The following is a 12,876-nucleotide window of genomic DNA, read 5'->3' on the forward strand; positions in this document are numbered from 1 at the left end:
TGGTCAAAGGAATAGAATGATAAAGTAAGGAAGGGTAGTAGTAAGAGTTAGTATACATATAGTCTATAGACAGTACTCCTAAGGGACAAAAGTCCTGAGTTCTAGTACAGAAGAGTGTAGAACCCTTAGAACTGAAGGTAAGAGAGTAGAGAACTGTAACATCACCCCCCCTCTAAAACCAATTGTCCTAATTGGTGAACATAGGGCTTAGTTAGTAGCTCAGACATAGGTCAGAATAGTAGGGCTTGGAAATCCATAAGGCTGAGTTTGTACAGAGTACTAGGATGAAGCTGATAGAAATCTTAGATTGTCTTAGGAGTATAGGCAAGGTTCTCAGCAGGTTCCCAAGTATGTTCCTCAACTGAGTATCCCTTCTAGTGGATAAGGAACTTGAGCTTTCTATGTACTAGCTTAGTATCTGTTACATACTCTACTTTGTATTCTGGTTTAGAACCAATAAGTTCTAGTAGAGGTAGTAAGGGTCTTTGTTACAAAGGAAAACTAGGATCATAGTACTAAGACAATAGAACCTTGTTAAACACTGAGTGTATGTACTTCTATGTTGCTAGAAGTTAGAGTTTGTAAGTAAAGGTACTAACCTTCTTTTTAATAACAAAGGGTTCAAAGTGCTTGTTGTCCAACTTCTTCATTAAGTAATCTAAGGTTAGATTAGTAGCTTCTAGCATAACCTTGTTACTAGGCTGGTAATCCTTGGCTGTAGACCTCTTCCAATCATAGTTCTACTTTATAACCTATACTACCTTTTCTAAAAGAGCTTGTGTGTCCTCTCTAGTCCTATGTATCTGTTCTACAAAGTCTGTTGTAGATTCAGAACTACTGTTCCAGTTTGGAACTGTCCCCTAGTATGAATGTCTTCTATGATTAAGGAAGAACAGGGACTGTCCTGTTGTAGAGTGTTACTAGTTATTGTGTACAAATTCTGTCAGAGCTAACCATTTAGACTAATCTGATTACTAATGATTGATAAACATTCAGAGGTAGAGTTCAATCTCCTAATTGACTCACTCAGTTTGACTGTCAGTCTGTAAGTAATAAGTAGTAGAAGGGTTCCCTTGAATTCTGAGAAGTACATACAAGTCCTACATGAATTTTGACTCAAATTACAGTCTGTAATCATGAATGAGCTTCTAAGGGAGTCTGTATAACCAGAAGACATGATCCTGATAAATGTATGTTATACCTTCAGAAGTGAGTTCTGTTTGAGTTAGAACTGTGTAGACTTGCTTAGAGAATTAGTTAACAATTATACAGATAGTATTGTAACCCTAAGACTCAGGTAGCTCACTAATCAGGTCTACTAAGACTTCTTCCTAAGAGTGATCTGGGATCTGATACAAATGTAGGGGAGCCTAAACCCTTGTCTAGTAGGCCTTAGTCTGTTAGTATGTATTATAACTAGTTACATACTTTAGGATTTCCCTCTGTATTTCTAGCCACTAGTAGTTCTGAGTAATGAGTTCCTGTGTTTTGTGTCAGCCTAGATGTTCTACAGTTAGATTATTATAATAAGCTTAGACAATGTCCTCTTACAGCTTCCAATCCTTTGAAACATATAGTCAGCCTTCCTAGTAAACCTATCTATCCTTATCCTCCTCCTAATCCCTAGCCTGCTTCTCTAGCTACTTTACTACAACCTGCTCCTACATATGTTTTAGAGCTTACTGTATGTAGGTGACAAAGTCAACATTCTTAGATTTGAGTCAGATCTCTCAGATTGTCTTAGATGGAAAACAGGAATTGTTTAGGAGAACAAGATTTTTGTTATCATTCTCCCCCCTTTCATAACCTACTTGTCTTGAGAGTAAATCAGCTTTCATCATTTGTGTTCTAGGTTTGTAGGTTAGTACAAAGTCATAGTCTTACAGTTCTAACATTTAGTAAGCTTGACAGTAGTTGAGCTTCTAAGGCACCTGGAAGTACTAGAGATTAAGGTGATCACTCTAAATCTTAAACTTCTGTACAGTACTAAGGAGATATTAACACTACTCCTTTAGGGAACAGACAATTGTAAGGAGTTCCTTGTTATAGATAGAGTAGTTCTGTTCTGTTGTAGAGAGGGATTCTAATTAGAACACTATTAAACACTACTTTCTGTTAATGAACTAGGACAGTACTACTCTATTTGTAAAGTTAGAAGAGTTGGCTTCAACTTAGAACTTGTCTACAACTGTCAGAACTACTAATACAAGCTTGCTAGTAATAGCCTACTTGAGGGACTCAAACACAGACTGCTACTAATCATCCTATTACTAAGGAACATCTTTACTAGTAAGATCATAAAGGGGTCAGGTAATAGTACTAAAGTCTTAAATAAAGTGTTAGTAGTAGTTTACAAACCTAAGGAATGCTTGGACCTGTTTCAGGTTCTGAGGTTGTAGCCAGTTCCAAACTGTAGTTACCTTTGTCAGATCTATACAGACCTCTCCTCCACCAATTACAAAGCCTAGATAATCTACTGACTCCTACACAAAAGAGTACTTTACTTCTTAGAGAAACAGTTTATTATCTTAGAGCCATTGTAGAACTGCTTGGATCAGTCAGTAATAGTACTTAACTGTTTAGGTAAAGATTAGAATGTTGTCCAGATACACACTAACATACTCTGAGTCAATCAGATCTGTGAGAATATAATTTATAAATGACTAGAATGTTGTAAGCAAGTTAGTTAGTCTGAAGAACATTATAGTTAGTTTGTACAATCTATAATTGGTTCAGAACACAGCCTTCTACTAATCTCTGTCTTGAATCCAAATATTATTATACCCTTATTAAATGTCTAACTTAGTGAAAACCCTAGATGTATGTGTCTTATTAATAAGCTCCTAAATCAGGGGGAGTAGGTACTTGTTTTTAATAGTACTCTTATTAAGACAATAATAATTCTGGACTAGACAGAGCTTCCTATCTTTCTTTTTGACAAAGAAGAAAGGGGAGGCTATAAAGGACTTTAAGGGTTGGATCTGACTGTTCTAAAGATTTTCCTAAAGAAACTTATTAAGTACCTCCTACTTGTCTCTGTTGAGTAAGTAGACCTTACAATCCTTAAGTTGGAAACTCTCAGTCAATTCAATTGTATAGTCTTAGAGACAGTATTCAGGAAGCTGATTGAATTCCTCTTTACTAAAGACTTTAGGGAACTCTCAGACAAAATCTAGCAGGCTGGGTCTATATACATTCTAGAGTAGAGTCATTCTGAGAGGGTTCTAGACTGGTTCTGTCTTAGACATCCTTCAGATTGACTCTGTTCCACCTTGACTAGAATATGTATTTACATATTTATCCTAGTCAAAGAAGAACAACTGGTCACTTTCATTAGAACTGTTAGTAATATTAGAAGTGTCTGTATCTACTTAGAACAGTAGTGTAAGGTAGCTGTAAGACTCAGAACACTAATCAAACACAAGTGTCTACTCTAACTAGTCAATAGTAGAGTTGTAAGCCTTAAGCCATTTGAATCTAATAAAGATGTCTGTCTTTCTAAGGTTAGTGACTCTAAACTTAATGCTTTCCTCATAATCCTAAATAGTCATTCATAGTTGGACAAACTTGGTGATCTAACCATTCTGGTTCAGGGTTCTGTCTACATTGTATACTAGGATTAGAAGTGGAACACATTGAGTAGGGAGGTAGTGTTCCTACACAAAGGCCTCATTAATACACAAACTAGTGTATCTACTGTCTACTAGAACTATTGTTCAGATCTGAGAGGATCCTAAGAAAGGAGCCAAGAGAACAGGAACCTAGAGCTAGTACTTAAAACATTCTCTGATAAACTACTACTTGTTCTGAAGGGAACATACAGCTTGTACAGTCTTGTTGTCTAAGAGGGTAAGTATATGTACTAACATTTCCTCATTAACCTCTCTCTTTTAACAAGGACAAACCTATGTCCTCAGCTGTAAACTTAGTTGAGGCCATCCTTACTTAATACTACAGACAAACTACTGAGTAGTAAACAGGGCTGGGTAGTGTTTCAAACATTCTAAGATTCTAGAATGTAGAAGTAGTAAGTTGGATTGTACAGATTTAGACTTGGATGAAGTGTAAAGAGAAGAATTAAAAGAATCAGAAGAAATAGGAGAACTATCTACTTTTGTTTTCAACTTTTTTCTTTCTAATAAATAATTTTGTTGATTTATTTTTTCTACTTTTTCTACTTTTCTTACTTTATTTACTTTTAATCCTACAGTGTCTATTGAATTAAAAGTAGCTATTAAAAAATCTGAGTTATAGCTCTTCAGTACTACATTCACTGTTAGGCCTTCACAAAATCCTAGAGTATATAGTCAGAGTCTAGGAGTTCTGAGGTGACTTCTAGATTTGTAGAAAAGGCTTCTTACTACAAATCCTGCTTATTACTCATTATTACTCTAATAACCTAACAGATATACTGTTACTTCTACAGGCAGTCCTTAATTTGGTGCTCTGACTTTCTGTAGGCAAAGTATACTCCTTACTTTCAGGCTTCTCTAATGTCTATCAGAACAGATTGATTGTAAATTACAGGCAGATTAATCTAAGAGCTTAGAACTGTTAGAGCTAGATACATGTGTGAGTGTTCTGTACAGACTTAATACATTTGAGTCACAGCTTGGTTGAAGGAGATAGTACACATCTTCTACTCAGTGTAAGTGACTAGTTCTAGTATCATTCTGAGAATCTTATCAACCAGTTCTGGGTGAAGAGCTTTTTCAAGCATTCTAATAAGAACATTATCAAACCTGAGTGTAAATCCTACCTTCCAGGCCAGGATATTAAACTCCTGAAAGAAGGTATTGGCAGAATGTTTGCCCTGTCACAGAGACACAAGCTTGTTCTGTGTATTACACTTCTTATTCAGATTAATGAAGGAAGTACAGAGCTGTCCTATGAATTCCAAATATGACTTATTGTTCTAAAGTCAGATCAGGCTTCCAATCTAATGTCCTTCAATCTAGTTCTGGGCCTAGGTGGCTGTATTACCTTCCTTTATAAAGGAGAGGACAAATAGGATACAATTGAGATCTGAGGATAGATTGGTTGAAGTAGTAGTCATGTATAGTTTGACTTAGTACTAGAAGTTCTTAAAGTGTTACCTATTAAAGTTCAAAGGGTAGGCTACATGTACTTTCTTTCTAGAACAGGTTGTAGCTTCTAGAATGATTAGAACAGGTTCTGAAGAGGCTAGGGGTACATAGTTAGTAAAGGCCTCTTAAATAGAGGTCTACACATATTAAGCTAGTTCTGCTTGTAACTACTGATCTAGTAGGACAGTAAGGGTGGCAGTCAGTGTAGGAGGGTCTATGTTTACACTACAAAGGAATCAGCACTAAACTAAAAGGGGTAATGAATAGAAGAAGGGTGGCAAAAGTTTAAAAGGGTTTAAAAAGTTTAAAATTTAAAAATGTAAAAGGGTTAGGACAAAGAAAAGAGATCAACACAATAGTAAGTACTAATGCTTGAAATGTAGGAGAGTTGTAGGGTAGTAATAGGTAGTCTTAATCTGATGTCAGTAATAGTATAGAGGGGATCTAAAGGCTTAGTAAGAGGACCCAGACTACAACTATCTTATGTAACAGAAATACAGAATGTAAGTACTAGAATATAGTCAGAACTTGTAGAACAGGCAGAGAGAGAGAGTGAGACAAGAGTAGAGTATATAGAGTAAGCCTAAGAGTACAGGACTACCTAGAGTAGACAAGATTAAGACTATAGGACTAGTCTGATCTTGTACACCTATATATACTAAACTATACAAGAGTACTCAGAGAGTATAAGCTACTAAGAATGATAAGCTATGAAGAATGAAAGAAAGGAATGTTAAAGATAAAGGTACAAAGAATGAAGGGATGGACAAAGGGTAAGAGACTATAGAATGAACAGAGAATGAAGGGGTGGTCAAAGGAATGGAATAATAAAGTAAGGAAGGGTAGTAGTAAGAGTCAACACACATATAGTCTATAGACAGTACTCCTGAGGGACAGAAGTCCTGAGTTCTAGTACAGAAGGGTGTAGAACCCTTAGAACTGAAAGTAAGAGAGTAGAGAACTGTAACACATATAGGGCCTTTACTAGTGTTACCTTCTGTTTCATAGAGTATAAAATCCCTTTTCTAGTTGTAGACCTAGTCAGGATACTAAGCCTCTACTAGTGTCAATCCTAGTCCTAGATGTTTAGAGCCTCTACTAGTGTCACCTCTAGTCCTAGACCTAGTCAGGGTATCAAGCCTCTACTAGTGTTATTCTTAGTTACAGACCTAGTTAGTAATTATGTCCTACTAGTATTATCTAGTCCTTTCCTATCCTGTCCTGTTCTGTTCTGTCCTACCCTATCCTCCTCTTGTCCTTCTAGTATTAACAGACCCTCCTGTTCTTATTATACACTCTGTTTAACCTACACACTATCTATACTCTCATTACTCTTAGAATTAGATAACTGTCTCATGTCTTAACTATGTGTTTTAGTCAATGTCTTAGTTGTCTTCTCCTTATCTATAGTAACACTGTACTTACTAGACCTGTTAGGTATTATTCATGTGTTCCTTACAGTACTGTTTAATGTCTTGACTATGTATTTTAGTCAATATCTCAGTTGTCTTCTCCTTATCTGTAGTAATACTATACTTACTAGACCTGCTAAGTATTATTCATACATTCCTTACAGTACTGTTTAATGTCTCAACCATGTGTTTTGGTCAACATCTTAGTTGTCTTCTCCTTATCTATAGTAACACTATACTTACTAGACCTGTTAGGTATCATTCACATGTTCCTAGCAGTGTGGTTTCATGTCTCAACCATGTGTACTCCTTGTCCCTATCCTTGTCTCTGTATGTTTTTATTAACAAGTCAAAGCCTTCTTAGGCTAGTTACTATGTATTCCTCTTTAACAGCTTACTTCAACTTGTATTTGTCTCAGGGATACCATTTCTACTAACTCTGTCAAAAGTCCTTGTCCTTATACATTTTCATTAACAAGTCAAAGCCTTCCTAGACTGGTTACTATGTGTTCCCTCTTACTATACTTCCCTTACCTCTTCATTAATCCTTCCCTACCTTTTGACAAGTTAAAGCCTTCTTAAACTTGTGACTGTGTGTTCCTTATTGTCTGTCCTTACCCTTTTGTATTTCACCTCCCCCCCCTTTACTATATCCTTTCCTTTGTCTCTCTATTAATTACTTCCCTACCCTCCCCTTTTTATTTCTTCAGAGTAGGGAAGAGTGTAACCTCTGAGGTTACACACATGACTTTAGTTAAGTATATAAAGGGCTATTTGTAGACACTTAGAGATTATCTTTGTACTTGCTCCTGTACTTAGGTTGACCTCTCTAATCCTAGGTCTTTACCTGTTCTGTGTTCTTGAGTAAGGCTCTAGCCTTTACAATTTGCTAAGGTAGTAATAGTTTTGTTTCTGTTATAATGTGTTAATATTATGTACTGTTTAGCATTGTTAGTAAAGAATAAAATATTTAAATAAAATATATATTGTATAATAAGCTATTCAGATAAGATATAAGCTGTAAATTAACTTATTTAAGGATTATAAGATAGTAGAAGAACTATTATACTATATTAGAAGAGGAGTGCAATATATACTATTATAGACTTTCCTAAGAGCTATAATTCTTATATCCTCATTGTAAGGACATATAATGTTTATTAATTCTTATAATATAAATCTGTCTTATTACAACCTTATAGTATCTGTTAGTGTGTTAAGGTCACAATGTTTCCTAATTGATAGGAAACATTCTTCTGTAGGTTTGCACACTACTCACAAGGATACTAAGAGTAAGTCACACTAGTAGGGGTTCAGTAGACTCTACTCATAGTGTATAGGTGTCAATACAAGTCGACTGTACATAAGTTCTTAATGAGCTTCATTGTCCTTAGATTGAAGTAATATATATGCTATCTAATATTGTATGTCTCAGATGTATGTCTCAGAAGACATGTCTCAGTAATAGTGTATATTTGCAAGACGTTTGTGTGATTTGAGACATATGACACATTTATCCAAAATAAATGTTAACACTCCCCTTCAAACTTATACTAGTTGATCAGACTAATATAATGTTTGATATGTGTTTGTCTGTTGTTTTTACTAATATCATTTACATTTGCAATGTAAATGTTTCGTTTGCTTTGTATATTAAGTCCACTGTAAGTGTTATGTTTGTCCAATGTATTATTATTATGTTCAATGTAATAAACCAATTGTAAGTTCAATTTTTATTGCTAAGAGAGCTGTAGGATCTCTTTAGTGTTTGTTCGTTTGTAGTTTTATTATTATTACTATTATAGTTGTCACTATAATGTTTTATCATTTGTATGATAGTAGTTTTTCTTGTTTGCAATATAATATGATATGATATGATTTTGTTTCGTTTGTTTTTCATGTCATATTGTTTGTTTTGTGTCATAGTATGTTTATTTTATCATACTGTATTGTTCTGCAGTTGTTCCATTATTTGTTCCATTTGTATTTGTATTATTATATGTGTAGTTTGTTTTGTATTCTTACACTCAAAGTGTAATTATCATTGTAATTCGTTTGTATTGTTTTGTTTGTATAGTTAATACTATATTTAATAACAATGTGTGTGTTATTAATTTGTTCTTGTTAATTTGTATTTTTGTGCATTTGAATTGTGTTACTAGTAGTTTTTCCACTTTTACTTTTACAATGAAACTGTTGAATCATGCCTGTAAAATGTGCTGTCAATGTTATTATGATGTCCTCTATTCATCATGTATCATCTTTGTTTGCATTTGTTTTGTATTCATACTTTTTAAGCATTTAATAGTAGTTCTATACCTTTATATTGAAGCATTGTATTGTTTGTAATTTGTAATATCATTTATGATATGTTAGAGTGCTTCATATCAAGGTTGATTGAGGTTTTATTTGTTGTAATTTGTTTTATTTTATTATCTGACTGTTTGTAAGTCTGTTTAGGCACATTATTTATGTTTTTAAACATATGGTATGTTTGTATCGTTTTGCTGTTTTGCAATAGATATATTTGATATTGTTATATGTGTGCATTGTGTTCATTATTGTTTAATGTGTCCTTCAACTTTTACAAACTATAACATTATTTGTATGTTTGTATTGTTTTATCATTGTGATAATGTTTTTATTATTATTGTGTAATGTTTATTTGATTAATATATTGCTTTGTACAATCATAATATGTGTTTGTTGTTTTTATTTTGTAGATAGATGAAATAGTGTATCTTACAGTTCTATTTTTCATCATATATTGTAATATTCGTTTGTTTATCATTTATTTTGTGTTAAATTCTGTTTGATATTGTTTTAATCATTATATTTGCTTTATTTGCTGAATATATGTGTGTGTTTGTTATGAAATATGAATTTATTTCGTTTATTTTGAGTGTATTACTCATTTTTGTTCATTATGATTAACATTATCTTGTTTTATTTGAAAGGATTAATGTTTTGATTGCTGTTACGTCTGTTGCTTCTTTTAATTTTTAGCAAGTGCTTTGCATGTCTAGTGTAGATTGCTTTGGGAATATGTACTATTCCTTGGCTTCATTGCCTAGATTATTTCCTGGTCATACATTCAAATATTATTTTGTTTATTTAATTATTTATTTGCTATTATGTCCTACATGTTAGGGAATAAGTGTTGGAAGTTTTGTATGATGTGTGATTGTTATTTTTAATGTAACATACGTTCTGTTGTGGAAAACGTAGTTCTGTTCAATATGCACTGGAGATGCTTTTCTGCTCAACATTATTGCATGTAGCATACTTCTCTGTGTTTTGATATATGCTCTATAATATATATTCGTTTGTAATACATTCAATAGTGTCATGTATAGTGTGACCATTAAAGATTCCAGAGAATGTATCTCCTGTGTAGGTATTTTATTGTTGGATTCATCAGATTGAACAGATTCACTTGTTGGATTCAACAGATTCACTTTGAATTCATTACAATAACTTTATAATTGTGTTTTGTAGGATGTACAAGGTTAAATAGTAATGTAGTCAATATTTCCACATCATTTAATCGTTTGCTATGTTTTGATTTATTTGTTATGTTTTATGTTTTGTGAATATATACTGTTATTACTCCCCTTCAATTTGAGAAGGTTTGCCTTGAGTAATTGGCTTTTGTGTTTAATTGGTTTGTTCATACGTTTTCGTCATTCTATTATTTGTTTAAGCATTTGTATGTGAATGCATGTATTTTGTTTTGTCCAATACTTTTGTATTGTTCTAATAGACTTATGTGTTCAATGTTATTCATTATCTTTGTCTGATTTAGTTATTATTTCTTTTTGGCATTTATACTAATTGTTATTCAAGTTTATACTCAAATAGGTTGTATGTATGCTTGTGTATTTTGTTTGATTATTATGTGTATGTCTGAATAGTTTGTTATTTGGATAATTATAATCCATAGTATTATTTAGTAAAGATAAGTTTGTGTATTTTGTCTGTTATATTTGCATACATTGTGATACATTATTTCTATTTGCTCAGTATCATTTGTCTTTCGTTTGATGACAAAAGTATTCAAGCTATTGTGTCTTGTTTCTGTTCTGTTTATTAATTTTATTCTTTTGTGATGGGTGTAAGCTCAAGCAAGGCTGTTAATTAAGAATACACCATTATGATATTGTTTGAACTTTGAATAGTTAATAATATTTGTTATGTATTGATCATAAATATATTCTTTGTGAATAAATATTTTTCTACTGTTTGCAGTGATTGATTAAATCTGTCATACATTGTAAATGTTTAATTATATGTGAAGTGTCTGATCAAGTTTCCAGAACACCCAAGCTTATCCTGTTTCTTTTGGGTTGCATTCTGGTGTGCATCTGTCTTTTGTGTACTTGGCAGCAGTGTTCTTTCTGTTGCTTGGCCCTTTAGACTATCCAATGTTAGGCTCTAATGTTTTGTAGCATTAGTTGTTTTGTTTACGTCTGTATTATTGTATTTTGTCAAGTTTTTAAGTGACATTTAATTGTTTATAACATTTTGTATGTTAATAATATTTTCAATGTGTCTAAAATATGTTTATATTGTTTAAACTGTTTGTATTAATTGTATCAACTTAATACTTTGTTATCATGTATATCTTATGATTGGTATACATAATATTGTTACAGTGTATTCGTAACTATTGTTTGTCCAATTTTTGCATTATAATAGTAATTGTGTGAGGTATAAGATATGTATTTGTCTGTATAGTTTATAATGTTGATATTATGCATATATGCATCATTATATTGTTTCTTCGTTTGTAATGTTATGGTTTAACTTAATTTAATACTTTGTATAAGTATATATGTTTGTTTTTATATGTTTCGAATGTTTGCAACATTGTTTTGTATGTTTTATTAATTGTTTTTATTGTTATTATGTGTTTGTTCAATTGCATTTGCATATAACTTTGTGTTATTTAATAATTAATAGTTTTATGCATTTGAATACATTATTATTATTTTGTACGTTTGTATATTCGTATATCTATGCAATATGCTTTATTATTTCATTGTATACGTTTGTATATCTATACAATATATTTGTATTTGGTAAATATATGTTATTTATTGTGACTGTGTGTTTGTGATAGTATAAATTGTTTTTATATTTGAGTTATTATGCTTTAGTCACATTTATACTCTTGTTTTCGTATTATTCGTTTGTCTAATCATTATTAGATTGATTATATGTTTGCAATAGTATTTCTTTATATTATTAATATAATATTAAATGTTCGTTTGTTATGTGAGATGTTATTATTATAATGTATCTCTATAGTGTAAGATAAAGTAGTTCAGTGTTTGAATATAGTATTGCTGGGTACTCATTGTATTTAAAGCAACTAATCTGTCTGAAGTTATTTTAATAAATCAATGCACGTTTGGGATGCTCAGACAGGTGTGTCTAGGTCCTTGTAGTATGTTCCAGTTATGAGTATCATAGTATGTCTTGTTGTATAGAGAGATTGTAGTTTTCAGGACAAGACAATTTGCATTTAGTATACTCAGATAAGAGTGCCAAAGGTTTGTAGACAAGTAGAATAGATTGTATGTGTAGAATCAAGTGGATTCAGCATTAAATAGAGTAGTTTGATGATACTTATTGAGTATAATATGATTGAGTGTATCAAATCATTTGTACTATAGTGTATAGTACACTGAAGTGTTCAAGATGACGATTGTAGTGTATATAGTCATGCATATAACCACTAAGGGGGAAATCATAATTGCAAAGACAATGATTTCGAAGCATTGCATTTGTAGAGGGTAAGGTAAAAGCATAGTAACAATGTAGATATGAGCAGGGAGCACAAGGCTCATAACCTGTTAGTGTGTTGAGGTCACAATGTTTCCTAATCAATAGGAAACATTCTTCTGTAGGTTTGTGTGCTACTCACAAGGATACTAAGAGTAAGTCACACTAGTAGGGGTTCAGTGGACTCTGCTCATAGTGCATAGGTGTTAATATGAGTTGACTGTGTGTAAGTTCTTAATGAGCTTCATTGTCCTTAGATTGAAGTAATATATATGCTATCTAATATTGTATGTCTTGGATGTATGTCTCAGAAGACATGTCTCAGCAATAGTGTATATTTGTAAGACGTTTGTGTGATTTGAGACATATGATGCATTTATCTGAAATAAATGTTAACAGTATCTTTTATATATCTTATCTAATGAGGGGTGTAATAAATGTTATTATGGATAATATTGTTTTTTTTACATATTATATATACATATAAGAGTATATAATAATTAAGACTTTTTCCTGACAAATTTCGAAGCTGAATAAGCTGATAAATCTGTCCCACCTAAATAATTTTGAGTAGAGGGGAGAGTAGGACA

The sequence above is a fragment of the Fomitiporia mediterranea genome, assembly GCF_000271605.1.
Source record: "Fomitiporia mediterranea MF3/22 unplaced genomic scaffold FOMMEscaffold_2, whole genome shotgun sequence".
In the NCBI taxonomy this organism is placed as follows: Eukaryota; Fungi; Basidiomycota; class Agaricomycetes; order Hymenochaetales; family Hymenochaetaceae; genus Fomitiporia; species Fomitiporia mediterranea.